Raw genomic sequence first — 17789 nt, 5'->3', positions numbered from 1 at the left:
GCTGGAACAATAGGCATGTGCCATTACACCTGGCTAATTTGCATGTGTGTGTTTTCTTTTTCTCTGTTTTAAAAGTTTCTATTTTATTTTATTTTTTGAGACGGAGTCTTGCTCTGTCACCAGGCTGAAGTGCAGTGGCGCAATATCGGCTCACTGCAACCTCCGCCTCCCAGGTTCTAGTGATTCTCCTGCCTCAGCCTCCTGAGTAGCTAGGACTACAGGCACACGCCACCACGCCTGGCTAATTTTTGTATTTTTAGTAGAGATGGGGTTTCACCATGTTGGCCAGGATGGTCTTGATCTCTTGACCTCGTGATCTGCCTACCTTGGCCTCCCAAAGTGCTAGAATTACATATGTGAGCCATCGTGCCCAGCCTTTATTTTATTTTTATTTTTTATGAGACAGAGTCTGTCTGTATTGCCCAGGCTGGAGTGCAGTGGTGCCATCTTGGCTCACTGCAAACTCCACCTCCCAGGTTCAAGTGAGTCTCCTGCCTCATCCTTTGAGTAGTTGGAGTTACAGGTGTGTGCCACCACCACCTGGCTAATTATCATAGTTTTAATAGAGACAGGTTTTCACCATGTTGACCAGGCTGGTCTCGAACTCCTGACCTCAGGTGATCTGCCTGCCTTGGCCTCCCAAAGTGCTGGGATTACAGGTGTGAGCCACCACTCCTGGGCTTGTGCTATTTTTAAAAACTTTATTTTATTATAAATCCCATAGTAGTTTTGTGTGCATTGTGGGGGGGCCAGAGTGGGGATGGGGGTGTCTGGGTATAGAGCTTCACTCTTGTTGCCCAGCCTGGAGTGTCATGGTGTGATCTCGGCTCATTGCAACCTCTGCCTTCTGGGTTCAAGCGATTCTCCTGCTTCAGCCTCCCAGGTAGCTGGGATTACAGGCTTATGCTACTACGCCCAGCTAGTTATGTATTTTTAGTAGAGACGGGGTTTCACCAGGTTTGTCAAGCTAGTCTTAAACTCCTGACCTGAGGTGATCCACCCACCTTGCCTCCCAAAGTGCTGGGATAACAGGCATGAGCCACCGTGCCTGGCCCATAGTACTTTTTGTATTTTTTGTAGAGACTGGATTTCATCATGTTGCCCAGGCTGGTCTCAAACTCCTGGCCTCAAGCAATCTGCCTGCCTCAAGCTCCCAAAGTGCTCCCACCATGCCTGGCCTTCTTTTCAGGTTCAATTAATTTGCTAGAGTGGCTCACAGAGCTCAGGGAGACACTTAGGCTCCCTGGTTTATTGTAAAGGACATTACAAAGGATACAAGAACAGCCAGATGAAGAGGTGCACCAGGCAAGGTGAGGGGAACGGGCGCGGAGCTTCCCTGCCCTCTCCTGGGAGCCACTCTCCCAGCACTTCCACATGGTCAGCAACTCAGAAACTCTCTGAATTCTGTTCTTTTGGGTTTTTATGTAGGCTTCATTACCCAGGCATGATTGATTAGATCACTGGCCATTGGGGGTCAGCTCAACCTTCAGCTCTTCCTCCTTCCCTGGAGGATCAGTTTCAGAAATGAAAGTTCCAACCCTCTAATCACCTGGTTGGCTCACCTGGCAGCCAGCCCCCATCCTGAGGCTGCCTAGGGGCCCCAGCCATTTGAGCTATGTGCCAGGAAGCAGGGAGGAAGATGAAATATATATATTTATTATAAATCACAACATCATAATCACAGACAAGATAAATATATCCCTTCTTGCCACTTGTATTCAACATTGTCCTGGAGTTTCTAACTAGGGCAAGTAGTGTAAACTAAAATGTGTCTGAGACGGGTCTCAATCAATTTAGAAGTTCATTTTGCCAAAGTTAAGGAGGCGCCCAGGAGAAAGGTACACCTTTCCCTAAAGATGATTTTGAGGTCTTCAATATTTCAAAGATGATTTTGAGGAAAAGTGGGCTGGAGGAAGGAGAGGGTCACATGACTGAATCCACATGTTACAAGAGAAAGGCAGTAGGTAGGGGAATAGTCAATTATGTATTTATCTGGCACTCAGTAAATCAGCACTTTATTTTTTAAAATTTCATTTACTTATTATTTTTTAAAAATGTTATTTATTTATTTATTTATTTTTATTTTTATTTTATTTTTGAGACGGAGTCTCGCTCTGTCACCCGGGCTGGAGTGCAGTGGCCGGATCTCAGCTCACTGCAAGCTCTGCCTCCCGGGTTTACGCCATTCTCCTTCCTCAGCCTCCCGAGTAGCTGGGTTATTTATTTATTTATTGAGATGGATCTTGCTCTGTTGCCCAGGCTAGAGTGCAGTGGTGCAATCTCAGCTCACTGCAACCTCTGCCTCCTGGGTTCAAGCAATTATCCTGCCTCAGCCTTCCAAGTAGCTGGGATTACAGGCACCTGTCACCGAGCCCAGCTAATTTTTGTAGTTTTAGTAGAGACAGGGTTTCACCATCTTGGCCAGGCTGGTTTCAAACTCCTGACCTCGTGATCTACCTGCCTTGGCCTCCCAAAGTGCTGCAATTATAGGTGTGAGCAACCGTACCCGGCCTTATTTTATTTTTTGAGACACAGTCTCACCCTAGTTGCCCAGGTCGAAGTGCAGTGGTACAATCTCTGCTCACTGCAGCCTCCACCTTCCGGGTGCAGGTGATTCTCCTACCTCAGCTTCCTGAGTAGCTGGGACTACAGGCACGCACCACCATGCCTGGCTAATTTTTTGCACTTTTAGTAGAGACAGAGTTTTGCTATGTTGCCTAGGCTGATATCAAACTCCTGGACTCAAGCAATCTGCCCACCTCTGCCTCCCAAAGTGTTGGAATTATAGGCATGAGCCACCGTGCCCAGCCTAATCAGCACTTTACATAAGATAAGGTGAATATACAGTAGCTACCTGTAGTGATACTTAACCTTTTATCTGCAGCTATCTGCTTAGGAACAAAAGGAAAGGCAGCTTCTTGCAGGACTCAGCTTTCAGCTTAATTTTTTTTTCTTTTGGCAGAGTGAATTGAGGTCCCAAATTTTATTTTCCTTTCACACTAGACAAGAAAAAGAAGTAAAAGGCATCCCAGTAAAAAAAAAAAAAAAGTAAGAAATAAAATGTGTCTCTATTCACAGATGACATGATCTTATATACAGAAAATCCTAAGAAATTCACTAAAAAATTATTTGGACAAATAAATGAGTTCAGCAAGTCTGCAGGATAAAAGATCGATATATAAAAGTCAAATGTATTTCAATGTGCTTGCAAACAACAATCCAAAAATTAAAATTAAAGCAAAACAAAACAAAACAAACAAAAAAGCAAAAAACAGTTCCACTGAGTGCGGTGGCTCACACCTGTAATCCCAGCACTTTGGGAGAATGAGGCAGGTGGATCACTTGAGGTCAGGAGTTCGAGACCAGTCTGGCCAACACTGTGAAACCCCGTCTCTACTAAAAATACAAAAATTTGCTGGGCATGGCAGGGGACGCCTGTAATCCCAGCTACTCAGGAGGCTAAGGCAGGAGAATCGCTTGAACCTGGGAGGCAGAGGTGGCAGTGAGCTGAGATCTCACCATTGTATTCCAGCCTGGGCGACAAGAGCGAAACTCCATCGCAAAAAACAAAAACAACAAAACAACAACAACAAAAACCTTCCTAGGCCAGGCATGGTGGCTCACGCCTGTAATCTCAGCATTTTGGGAGTCCAAGGCAGGTAGATCAGTTGAGGTCAGGAGTTCAAGACCAGCTTGGCCAACATGGTGAAACCCCATCTCTACTTAAAATACAAAAATTAGCTGGGCGTGGTAGCAGGTGCCCATAGTCCCAGCTTCTCAGGAGGCTGAGGCAGGAGAATGGCATGAACCTGGGAGGCAGAGGTTGCAGTGAGCCGAGATCACACCATTGCACTCCAGTCTGGACGACAGAGCGAAACTGTGTCTCAAGAAAACAAAAACATAAACACAAAACCAGTTCCATTTACGATAACATTAAAAAAAATAAATTACCTAAACATAAATTTAACAAAATAAGCAACACTTATACTTTGAGAAATGCAAAACTGAAAGAAATTTAAAAAGATCAAAAGAAATGGAAAAACATCTCATGTTCATAGATCAGAAGACTTACCATTGTTAAGACAGCTGTACTTCCCATATCTCTCTACAGAGTTAATGCAATCTTTGTCAGAATTTCAGCTGGCTTCTTTGTAGAAACTGACATGCTGATCCTAAATTTCACGTGGAATTTAAAGGGATCTAGAAAACCCAAACAATCTTAAAAGTGAAGACTAATGTTGGAGGACTCATACTTCTTGATTTCAAAATTCACCAGAAAGTAACAATAATCAAGACAGTGTGGTACTTGCACAAAAATAGACCTATAAACCCATGAAATAGAATCAAGAGTCTAGAAATAAATCCATGCATCTCTGATCAATTGATTTTCAAGAAGGGTGCCGAGACCATTCATTAAGACAAGGGTAGTCTTTTCAGCACTAAAGTTGGACACTTAGCTCATGCCAGAAACAAAAATCCATTCAAAAGGCATCAAAGACCTAAATGTTAGAAGTGAAACAGGAAAACTCTTAAAAGAAATTACCTTGGATCTGGGCATGGTGGCTTACGACTGAAATCTCAGCACTTTGGGAGGCTGAGGCAGGCAGATGGTTTTTAGCTCAGGAGTTCGAGACCAGCCTGGGCAACATGGTGAAACCTTGTTTCTACATAAAATCCAAAATCTAGCTGGGCGTTTTTGGTGGCTTGTGCCTGTAGTACCAGGTACTCAGGAGACTAAGGCTGGAAAACCTCTTGAGCCCCGGAAGCAGAGGTTGCAGTGAGCCAGGATCATGCCACTGCTCTCCAGCCTGGGCAACGGTAAGACCCTGTCTGAAAAAAAAAAAAAAATTACCTTGGATTTGGCAAAGAACTCTTAGATATGACCTATCCTTAAGTATGATTTTACAACCTTGGATTTGGCAAAAGATTCTTAGGTATGATACCAAAAGCACTACCCTTCCTCCCTCCAAATACACAAATTGAATTTAAAAAAACAATTGTGCTTCTAAGGATACCATCAAGAAAGCGAAAAGACAACTCACAAAATGTGAGAAAATATGTCAAATAATATATCTGATAAAAGATTTTCAGGCCGGGCGCAGTGGCTCACACCTGTAATCCCAGCACTTTGGGAGGCCGAGGCGGGTGGATCATGAGGTCAGGAGATGGAGACCATCCTGGCCAACATGGTGAAACCCTGTCTTTACTAAAATATAAAAAATTAGCTGGGCTTGGTGGTGCACACCTGTAGTCCCAGCTACTCGGGAGACTGAGGTGGAAGAATCGTTTGAACCCAGGAGGCAGAGATTGCAGGGAGCCAAGATTGTACCACTGCACTCCAGCCTGGTGACAGAGCGAGACTCTGTCTCAAACAAACAAACAAACAAAAAACTTTCTTCAAACCAACCATCAAAAGACAAATAATCTAACTAAAAATGAGTAAAGGATTTGAACTGACATTTTTCTAAGATATACAAATGGCCAAGAAACACATACAAAGATTATTGACATCATTAGTCATTGGGAACATGCAAATCAAAACCACAGTGACATACTACTGGTGTATCTGCTAGGATGGCTGTAATTTTAAAAAGTGGAAAATAATAGGTGTTGGCAGGAATGCAGAGAAACTGGAACCCTCTCATATTGCTGGTGGAAATGTAAAATGATGCAGCCACTTTAGAAGACAGTCTGGTGGTTCCTCAAATAATTAAACAGAGTTACCATCTGGCCCAGCACTTCTACGCTGAAGGTATGAACCCAAGAGACATAAAAGCATATGACCACATAAAAATTTGTACACAAATGTTTATAATAGCATTTTTCATAATAACCAATAAGTGGAAATAACCTACATGTCCATCAACTGATGAATGGATAAAGAAAATGTGGTACATCCATACAATGGCGTATTACTCAGCCAAGAAAATGAATGAAGTACTAATACATGCTACAACATGGATGAACTTAGAAACATTATGTGAAGTGAAAGAAGCCAGTCACAAAAGACCGTATATTATAGGATTACATTTATACAAAAGTCCAGAATAGGCAAATCTATAGAGTAGATTTGTAGTTGCTCAGGGTTGGGGATGGGAGGTGGAGAGAGGGATCAAGGTACAGGGGGGTGACAGCTAACAAGTACCAGGTTTCTTTTTGAGGTGGTGAAACCATTCCAACATTGAATGTGATGACTATTGCCACCTCAACCCTGTGACTTAAAAACAATTTAATTACGGCCAGGCGCAGTGGCTCACACCTGTAATCTTTCAACAGGCAGGCAGATCATGAGGTCAGGAGATCAAGACCATCCTGGCTAACATGGTGAGGAGATCGAGACCATCCTGGCCAATATGGTGAAACTCCATCTCTACTAAAAGTACAAAAATTAGCTTGGCATGGTGGCACATGCCTGTAAACCCAGCTACTCAGGGGGCTGAGGCAGGAGAATCGCTTGAACCAGGGAGTCAGAGGTTGCAGTGAGCTGAGATCGTGCCACTGCACTCCAGCCTGGCAACAAGAGTGAGATTCCATCTAAAAATAATAATAATAATAATAACAGAAACAGAAACAAAAAGCAATTTAATTACATGCCTGAGTGGGTAAATTGTGTTGTATGTGAATTATATCTTTTTTTTTTTTTTTGAGATGGAGTTTTCCTGTTGTTGCCCAGGCTGAAGTGCAATGGCATGATCTGGGCTTACCGCAACCTCTGCCTCCCAGGTTCAAGCAATTCTCCTGCCTCAGCCTCCTGAGTAGCTGGGATTACAGGCATGCACCACCATGTCTAGCTAATTTTTTTTGAATATTTAGTGGAGATGGGTTTTCTCCATGTTGATCAGGCTGATCTCAAACTCCCGACCTCAGATGGTCATCCCACCTCGGCCTCCCAAAGTGCTGGGATTACAGGTGTGAGCCACTGCACCCAGCTGTGAATTACTTTTTTTTTTTTTTTTTGAGATGGAATGTTGCTCTGTCGCCTGGCTGGAATACAATGGTGCGATCTCTGCTCACTGCAACCGCTGGCTCCCTGGTTCAAGCAATTCTCCTGACTCAGCCTCCTGAGCAACTGGGACTACAGGTGTGCACCACTACTCCCAGCTTATTTTTGTATTTTTAGTACAGATGGGGTTTCACCATGTTGGCCAGGATGGTCTCAATCTCCTGACCTTGTGATCCGCCAGCCTTGGCCTCCCAAAGTGCTGGGATTACAGGCACGAGACACCATGCCTGGCCCATTAATTGTATCTTTTTTTTTTTGAGACAGAGTCTCACTCTGTCGCCCAGGCTGGAGTGCAGTGGCGTGATCTCTGCTCACTATAAGCTCCACCTCCTGGGTTCACGCCATTCTCCTGGCTCAGCCTCCCAAGTAGTTGGGACTACAGGCGCCCGCCACCATGCCTGGCTAATTTTTTGTACTTTTAGTAGAGACAGGGTTTCATTGTGTTAGCCAGGATGGTCTCGATCTCCTGACCTCATTATGCGCCTACCTCGGCCTCCCAAAGTGCTGGGATTACAGGCATGAGCCACCGTCCCCGACCCAAGAATTCTATCTTAATAAAGCCGTTAAGAAAATTGGAGGGACTTGGGGGGGTCCATAGATACCTGAGATCCACAAGGGGTCTGCTTGGAAGACATTTTCAGAAGCATCGACTAAGGCAATTCCACTGGACATCATGAATTTCAAGGCTCGGCCACAGTGATGATTATTCTTTAAGCAAAAATTCATTTATTTATCTTCCTTGACCAACATTTATGTAGATCAAAATTTGATGTCAAGCCTCAAGCTGGGAGTAACAGGAGGAAGTGAGCCTCTGGAAACTGCTGTTCTACTGAGGACTTGTGATTGGCTGCACCTGGCTGGATTCTGGACCATCACTGCCCTTACCAGCCAGCTTCGGCCGGCTAAAGCCAGCTGCTCTTTGTGGTTAACATAAATTTCATTTGACATTTCTACTGACTTCAGAAACGTTTGCCAATAGAACATGTGATGGGGAGACCAGTATGAAATACTGAACCTCCTCCCACAAGCCTCCAAGCCCATGTGTGACATTCTGATCATTATATATATACACACAGATATACATCAATCTTTATACACACACGCGTGCACACACACACACACACACAGTCCCTTCAGTGACACAGCATCACTGTGACAGCCACTACAGCAGCACTTGCAACCTGTCGATGGTTCTTAATTCTGGCTACATCTTAGAATTACCTGAGAAGCTTTAAAAAAAAATGGCAATGCGTGGGCTCCATTCCAGACAAATTGAAACCAAATCTGTTTCACAGGTAAGACCTGGGTATCTGAGTCTTTTAAAAGCCCTAGAGGTGATTCTCATGCACCACGCAGGGCTGAGAATCACTGTAACTAGGCAGGCAGTGAGATAACGCAGTCCCCCTCCTGAAGTGCAGGTCTGTAAGAACTTGGCATGCCAAATGTAAATTCTCGAGGCAGGGACCCAGGCACAAAATAATGCCATCATTGTTTACAGTTCTGATGGGACCCAATCCGTCATTTCATCCGATCTCCTTAGTTTTCACATGTGTGAATAACTCCAAAGATGTGAGTTGCCAAGGTTACCTGATTTGCTCTTGTCCCCAGAAGATCTGGGAGTCCCCCTCAGGCTGGGACCTCACAGCAGGGCACTGCTTTCTGGCAAAAGCCCTCCCTCTCCTGATTGTGACTGGCACAGCTCCCGGGGCGGGGCGGGGCAGCCCTTCTAGCACAATGCCAGATGTGGGCACCTTTCTAGCTAGGCCTCCCCTCACCCAGCTCAGCAGCCTTGCTCACCGGAGATGAACACCTATCAAGTCCCAGATGCCCCCAAGAGGGCTGGGGCAGCATCACTAAGATCACACAGAATGGGCCGCTGTGATCAGGATGTGAGCTGCCGCAAAACAAGATAGGGCAACTGCATTTCTGGAACTGCCAGAAATCTTAATTCATATAATCCCTACAAGTTCCTTCCTGAAGACTTCTGAGTAGGCACTGGTTGGTATTTAAAAGGACATTAAAAACCTCCCTCGGAAACACGAACTTTCTGTTTTGTACATGCTGCGGCTTTCTTCCTTTGTACCCTCTCCCAAGGAAGCAAAGCCAGACATGTTTCCTCGGCAGCTAAATGCTGTTATACCAGAAATTCCACACTGCGCCACAGTCCGACGGAACACGGGGCGTGTGATTTGTTTCCAAAGTGGCGGACTCGTAAAAGCCAAGCCTGTGCAGGAACACACTGGGCATGCATAAAAAATAATGAGATCAGGGGGTGCCTCAGCAGGCAGGTATCAGAGCAGAGACAGAGTCAGAATCGCTGTGCTGGAATTTGCTCAGAGGGTGCCTTTTACTCGTCCATTTAAGGCCCAGAGATAAAAAACAGCATTGATCTCCAAGGCCACACAGCTAGAGGCAGAACCAGAATGAGGCCATCGGAAGAGGTGGTGGCTGTCACAAATATCAATCCACCGCTTTTTAACGTTTCCATTTCTTTCAGTATTTAATTTTATATATGAATATGTCACCCTCAGCCCTAGGTGCTGGATGCCCGCTAGTGTCTGCCAGTCAGAGGGAACATTATAGCCCCATGGGTGCAGCTGGCAAGCTGGCTGTACAACTAGAGGTCTCCTGAGTGAGCAGCCACCTCGCCTCAATTCCCACCAGCCTGTCTGTGGGCCACTTCTCTCTAGGTGGTCTCCACAGAGCCCACTTGGCCTCAAGAATCCTGTGCAGCCAGTTGGCTCATTTAGAGATGAGCAACATTTAGAGATTTAGGGAACACATTTGCTTCAGTGGGAACACAAGGAAGTCCCATTGCTCAAAGTCAAACGGTCTACAGTGTTTTAGTGAGGCGCGTGTGTGTGTGTGGAGTGGGGTGGAGAGGAGGATGGCAGGCTAAGAGGCCATCCAGGTTAAAATTGATTTTAGAGTTGGCTGAGCTGAGAAGGTTGCAGCCAGGGTCCTGGGGCCCTGCAGACTTGTTTATCAGCATCCTGGAGCATGGCCCAGAGAACTTGTTGAAGAGCATCTTGATCCTGCTTACAGGACGCCTCCCCTTTCATAGAGGAGGTCTACACTAAGACCTGCTGGTCACTGGCCACAGAAGGAGGCAGAGCCTGGCACTGCTCCGGCTCAGGGTGAACATGCTCCTAGCTGGAAGGGAGGGTTCATAGCCCACAGCTCTCTAATGTTTGTAAACCCTCTCCCATCTCTACTGTTCCCAGGGACAGCACATTCCCCATTGGTCCTTCTCTTTTCTGTTTTTCAATTTTTATTTTAAGATCCAGGTTACATGTGCAGGATGTACAGGTTTATTACATAGATAAACGTGTGCCATGGTGGTTTGCTGCACAGATCAACCCATTACCTAGGTGTTAAGCCCAGCATGCATTAGCTATTCTTCTGATGCTCTCCCTCCCCTCCCCCTCAGTGTGTGTTGTTCCCCACCAGGTGTCCTTGTGTTCTCATTGTTCAGCTCCCACTTATAAGTGAGAACATGTATTTGGTTTTCTGTTCCTGCATTAGTTTGCTGAAGATAATGGCTTCCAACTCCATCTATGTCCCTGCAAAGGACATGATCTTGTTCCTTTTTATGGCGCATAGTACTCCATGGTGTATATGTACCACATTTTCTATCACTGATGGGCATTTGGATTGATTCCACATCTTTGCTATTATGAATAGTGCTGCAGTGAACATACAGTCATGTATCTTTATAATGGAATGGTTTATATTCCATTGCATCTATACCCAGTAATGGGATTGCTGGTTCATATGATATTTCTGCTTCTACATCTTTGAGGAATCACCACACTGTCTTCTCCAATGTTTGAATTAATTTACGCTCCCACTAACACTGTAAAAGTGTTCTTTTTCTCCATAACCTCACCAGCATATGTTGTCATTATTGTCATTTTTTTTTCCTACTTTTTTGAGACAGAAGAATCTCACTCTGTCACCCAGGCTGGGATGACAGGTATGAGCTACTGCACCTGGCCAATAATCGGCATTCTGACTGGAATGAGATGGTATCTCATTGTGGTTTCGATCTACATTTCTAGAATGATCAGTGATGTTGAACTTTTATCGTATATTTGTTGGCTGCATGAATGTCTTCTATTGAGAAGTATCTGTTTATGTCCTTTGCCTACTTTTTAATGGGGTTATTTTTTTTCCTATAAATTTGTTTAAGTTCCCTGTAGACTCTGGACGTTAGATCTTTGTCAGATGGATAGACTGCGAAAGTTTTCTCCCATTCTGTAGGTTGTCTGTTCACTCTGCTGATAGTTTCTTTTACTGTGCAGAAGCTCTTTGGTTTAGTTAGATCCCATTTGTCAATTTTTGCTTTTGTTGCAATTGCTTTTGGTGTTTTCATCAAGAAATCTTTGCCCATGCCTATGCCCTGAATGGTATTGCCTAGATTTTCTACCAGTGTTTTTATAGTTTTGGGTTTTACATTTAAGTCTTTAATCCATCTTGTGTTAATTTTTGTGTAAGGTGTAACAAAGGGGCCCAGTTCCAATTTTCTGCATATGGCTAGCCGGTTCTCCCAGCACCATTTATTAACTAGGGAATCCTTTCCCCATTGCTTGTTTTTGTCAGGTGTGTCACAGATCAGATGGTTGTAGGTGTGCAGTCTTATTTCTGAGTTCTCTATTTTGTTCCATTGGTCTATGTGTCTTTTTGTACCAGCACCATGCTGTTTTGGTTACTATAGCCTTGTAGTATAGTTTGAAGTCAGGTAGTGTGATGCCTCCAGCTTTGTTCTTTTTGCTTAGGATTGTCTTGGCTTTTCAGTCTCCTTTTTGGTTCTATATGAATCTTAAAATGTATTTTTCTAATTCTGTGAAGAATGTCAACAGTAGTTTAATGGGAATAGCATTGCATCTATAAATTACTTTGGGCAGTATGGCCATTTTCACGATATTGATTCTTCCTACCCATGAGCGTGGCATGTTTTTCCATTTGTTTGTATCCTCTCTGACTTCCTTGAGCCATGGGTCTTGAAGAGGTCCTTCACTTCCATCAATCCTTCTCTTATTGGACACAGTTATTCTCAACATGGAAGGGGGACAGGTGGTGGGCACATTCCTCGGAACACTGTTGGAGTTGGGTGGGTCTTAGGTGAGTTTTAAAAGCCAAACCTCAGGGGTGCACCTTGTACCCCACCACTGAGCTTAACCTGGGCCCTGCAGTGAGCTGTCAAGGCACCTGCAGTGAGATAAGACCTTGAAACTCAAATTGCCGGTTTTCTTGCCAGCTTTTGCACCCCTCCTCCCAAAAGCTTCAGGAAGCCAGCCTGCCTCTAGGAAAGTCAGGACTTTGTGGCAGGACTACAAAGATAACAGAAGAGAGAATGTATGGTCTTTACTTCTGAGACTCCAAAAGGAGAGAGGGCGCGGAGGTATCCCAGGCCAAAGGCAGTCAGGTCTGGGCACCCCACCCCCAAAGGGGTTCTTGGACTGGGGTAAGGGAAAGCAGTGTTAGGCCTCCCCTTTTGGGAGGTTAGGCAAACCTGAGTCGAGTGAGGTGGGAGAACAGGGTGATCAGAGGCTGCTGGCACCTTGGTGGCAGTGCTTACTCACTCATAGCCTCCCTTTATAAATAGTTGCTGAGTGGCCACCATGTGCCAGGCTGCTCTAGGTACTGGGGATTCTGCAGTGACAAAACAGACCAAAGCCCCTGCTCCCCTCAGAGCACATCCCTGGTAGGGGGACGACAGTGAACACAGGGGTTCAGTGAACACAGTGAACCACCCTCTTGGTTGTTCCTCACTTGCAGGAGGAGGTCCTCTCACCTGAGCTCAGATACCTCTTGGGGCCCAAGTGTACTCCTGGATGCCCGTGAGCTCCACATCCACTCCACAGGGTGAGGGTCTCAATGCCAGAAAGTGGAGGGGGTGGAAGAGAAGGAGCTAGTGCCTGGTCATGATGGTCTAGACAGGGGAGAAACCCATGGTGCTTGGGTATCAATAACCACCTTATCCAAATTGCATTTTGGCATAGTGCCCTGGACTTTCATTAGTGGGGAGACGAACTCCCTCCCTGTGGGCCGGCATTTCCTCCCGCTGTCCTGCCATCCTGGGGCTCTGTGGAAAGCAGTGGTATTTTTAGCTGGGACCAGGCTGAGGACCTCTATCACCTCATTCTGTCAGTCTTCTTGCTGAGGACTCTCGGGAGAAAAGTCACTGCTTATGGTGCCAGAAATGGAACTTTTTCTGAGTGCTGCTTTGAGTTTCATATTTTTATACTGCAAGTAACAAAACTGAGGTCTTATCTTTTTTCTTTCTTTTCTTTTTTTTTTTTTTTTTTTTTAGATGGAGTCTTGCTTTGTTGGCCAGGCTGGAGTGCAGTGGCATGATCTTGTCTCACTGCAACATCTCTGCCTCCCCTCCTGAGTAGCTGGGATTCCAGGTTCAAGCGACTCTCCTGCCTCAGCCTCCTGAGTAGCTGGGATTCCAGGCATGTGCCACCACACCCGGCTAATTTTTGTATTTTCAGTAGAGACAGAGTTTCACCATATTGGTCAGGCTGGTCTCGAACTCCTGACCTCAGGTGATCCACGTGCCTTGGCCTCCCAAAGTGCTGGTATTACAGGTGTGAGCCACCACTCCCAGCTGAGGTTGGTTTTTTTGTTTCTGGTGTGCGTGCGTGTGTGTGTGTGTGTGTTTTCCATCTGCAGAATGGAAGTGGCCTGGTGCAGTGGCTCATGTCTGTAATTCCAGAACTTTGGGAGGCCGACGCAGGCGGATCACTTGAGGTCAGGAGTTTGAGACCAGTCCAGCCAAGATGGCAAAACCCTGTCTCTACTAAAAATACAAGAGTAGCAGGGCATGGTGGCTTGCACGCCAGTAGTCCCAGCTACTCGGGAAACTGAGGCAAGAGAATCGCTTGAACTCCGGAGGTGGAGGTTGCAGTGAGCCAAGATTGCGCCACTGCACTCCAGCCTGGCGACAGAGCCAGACCCTGTCTCAATAAACAACCCCTCCCCAAAACAAAAAACAAACAAACAAAAAACCCCCACAAAAAACAAAACAAAACAAAACAAAAACTAGAGGTGATGATGCCCGCTCCAGGATCCCTTTGTGAAGGGTGAAGATTATACAGGCAGGGTCCATGTCTCAGAGGAGATCGTTTCCAAGGAGGCTGTGTGATTATTAACCACTTTTGTTACTAGGCTACTAACAAGTCTCATGATCCTGGTCAGCTTCCTAATCTCACCAATCCTGCTAACCAAGGAGTCTTCGAGTTTTTTAGTTTTTGTGTTTTACATTTTCCCAAAGGCCTGTGGCTAGGAAGGGGCTGAAATAGGGCTCAATGTGCCAGTGCTCTGGAGAGTGGGGAGCCAGACCCTCTGGCCCACCGCAGGAAGTCCACCCGCTGAGAGGGAATGTGGTCGGGGATAGGCTTGGAGAACCTTGGGCCATCCAGGAGATCCCAGTGGACAGAGGCAGGGAGGTGCTCTCATATTGGCTGAGTGCCACTACATGGCATGCCCTGTTAATCAGTTACCTCAGGAGATGGTGCTTGGCTCCTGCCAACCTCAGGGATATATGCTAGGACTGAATGAGAACTGGCTAGATGGAAGCCCTCACTTCAGGGGGCTACAGTTGGGGGCTCGTGGGGGTCAGGCACCATGTACTGCCCTGGCGCTTCCTAAACTACAAGCACTGTGCACCACCTTCACCGTTTCTGCTCTGATACCTAAACTGGTAGTTTCTAATACCTCCCTCTAAATCAACTCACACCTTTTTCTACGAAAAGAAAACAAGCAATGTTCTACTACGTTAAGAAAACACTTAAATATTAAAACAACAACAAATTGTTTACCTATGGGGTAGTCTACCCCATATCTTACTTGATAAACACCAGGGATACAAATAACCTGTGGGAAGCAGTGAACTTTTTGAAGGGATGCTCACCGCAGTTCCATGAGATTGGTTTCATCTTTCCCATATTTTAGATGGGAAAATGAAGGCCAAGATTTGAGGTCTTACTTAAGGTCACCTAGCAAGTAGTGGGTGGAGCTGGGACTCCAAGCCGAGTCTGTGTCCTTTTCACTACATGTACCTGCTCAATGAATCCTTTATTCCTGAAACCCTATTTCACATAGCATACCTGCACTTGGGGTGGGATGACTGATTTGTCCTCTCACAAACTCCCAACGCAACCAGAGGCTCAGGTCCAGCGAGGCGGTGATGGCTACCCCTCCTCAGAGAGCACATCTGATGATGCCCTGGGGCACAGAGGGAGTCCAATGCTCAGAGTGGCCTCATGCTGAGGGCTTAGTTTTTAACATCCCTGGACTCTCCAAGGCAGAATAATTAATCCAGATGCCTGTTTACCCAGGGCTTCCCCTTGGCCATGGCACTAAGCATGACCTCTTAAAAATACCTACAGTACGTCATTATGAGAAATATTAACTTCCAAGATGTCTACAGTGTCTACAACAGTATGTCCCAGCCCACGTGCTCCTTAGAACCTTGCCGCTCCCTATCGAGAGGCAAAGTCTATGCTCCTTCCCCTTGAAAGAAGGCAAACTTTTGTGCTTTGTAGACCAAGAGGTTACTGAGGAACTGACACTGACTTCCAAGGCCAAGCCATGAACCTACCATGCATTTATGTCTTGTTCTTTAGGGATGCTTGCTCTTGGAACCCAGCCACCATGCTGTGAGGAAGCCCAACAGCCTGTAGGGAGGCTCACATGGAGAAGAAATAAGGCCCTTGTTTCATAACCTCTGCCTTGCCTCAGAAGCCAGCAGCAACTTGTTAGCTATGTATGTAAGGTATCTCTAAAGTGGCTCCTTCAGCCCCAGTCACACTTGCTGTGTCCCCCAGATGACACAGCAAGTGGCAGAGATGAGCTGTTCTCACTAAGCCTTGCCCAAACTGAAGATTCACTAGCAAAATAGATGATTGTTGCCATTCTAAGTTGGTATGTTGTGGGGTAGCTTGTTAATCAGCAGTAGGTAACTGATATGGATACTACTAAATACAGTAAATAATGCAAAAACAATACTTTTTCTTATTTTTTAAAATTTATTATTATATATATATATTTGAGATGGATTCGCTCTGTTGCCCAGACTAGAGTGCAGTGGCATGATCTTGGCTCACAGCAACCTCCGCCTCCCAGGTTGAAGTGATTCTCCTGCCTTAGCCTCCCGAGTAGCAGGGATTACATGTGCCCACCACTGTGCCTGGCTAATTTTTGTATTAGTAGAGAGGGGGTTTCACCATCTTGGCCAGGCTGGTCTCGAACTCCTACCTCAAGATCCACCTGCCTCGGCCTCCTAAAGTGCTGGGATTATAGGCATGAGCCACTGCACCCAGCAATACTATATTTTAAAGAATATATATACAGTGGTGTGCTAGTAAAGGTTTGGTTCTCTAGATTGAAAAGGAAAAAGCCCCGATTACTGATTTCTATGGTGTAAATGCTCCCACCATAGCTGATTTCAAGCTCTCAGTGGTTTAACAGTCAGCTTGCTAAATTCCTGAAAATTGAACATTTGGTTCCATCTGGTTCAAGCACACCACTGTATGTGTAGTAAAAGGATTAAAAAATGCAGGGCAGACAAAATCCCCAAAAGGCTGGAGAGCATTCAGCTGTTACTAGCCTTTTTGGAAACAGCACAGATTTCACAGCTCTGCCATGTGAAGATGGCTGCTGACTTTGCAAGAGGGAGCAGCACACTGCCCTGGGACTCCCAGTCCAGCAAAGCCAGTGCTGGAAGGCCATGACTTTCCAACTTATTTTTTCGTCTCTGACCAGCAGACGCTCCTTCACATAGGAGAAGGGTACTCCATTTTGTAGATGGGTTGAAAACATCAATATAAAAGATATTTACTTCTGGTTCCAAATGGCACACACCCAACATGCTTTCATGACAAAACAATTTCTCTAATTCTATTTGTATTTTTCTTATTTAAAAAATACAAAACTGGCTGGGCGCAGTGGTCCATGCCTGTAACTCCAGCATTTTGGGAGGGTGAGGTGGGCGGATAACTTGAGGTCAGGAATTCCAGCCCAACCTGGCCAACATGGTGAAACTCCATCTCTACTAAAGATACAAAAATTAGCTGGGTGTGGTCACTAATCCCAGCTGTAATCCCAGCTACATGGGAGGATGAGGCAGAAAAATTGCTTGATCCTGGGAAGTGGAGGTTGCAGTGAGCCAAGATCACGCCACTACACTCCATCCTGGATGACAGAGCGAGACTCCGTCTCAATTAAAAAAAACAAAAACAAAAACAAAAAAACACTATTGGAGATGTGGTAAATGTAACTAAAGACCAGAAAGGAAAACTCCCAGGTGTCCTGGCTAAAGGAGAGAGGCAAGTGCAGTGCAGTGGTGTGTTAGTCTGTTTTCACACTGCTCTAAAGAACTTCCCTGAGACTGGGTAATTTATAAAGGAAAGAGGTTTAATTGACTCATAGTTTCACAAGGCAGGGGATGCCTCAGGAAACTGACAATCATGGCGGAAGGGAAAGCAGGCACCTTCTTCACACAGGCAGGCACCTTCTGCCGCACAAGGCGGCAGGAGAGAGCATGTGAAGGAGGAACTGCCAAACATATAAAACCATCAGATCTTGTGAGAACTCACTCAGTTTCAGGAGAACAGCATCAGGGAAACCACCCCCATGATCTAATCACCTTTCTCCCTCAACACATGGGGATTACAGGTCCCTCTGTCAACACGTGGGGATTACAATTTGAGAAGAGATTTGGGTGGGGACACTGAGCCAAACCGTATCAGGTAGATTGTGAGGTTGACACCGAAGT

The sequence above is a fragment of the Macaca thibetana genome, chromosome 13, assembly GCF_024542745.1.
Source record: "Macaca thibetana thibetana isolate TM-01 chromosome 13, ASM2454274v1, whole genome shotgun sequence".
Taxonomy (NCBI): domain Eukaryota; kingdom Metazoa; phylum Chordata; class Mammalia; order Primates; family Cercopithecidae; genus Macaca; species Macaca thibetana.
Note: the sequence above shows the minus strand (reverse complement) of the source record.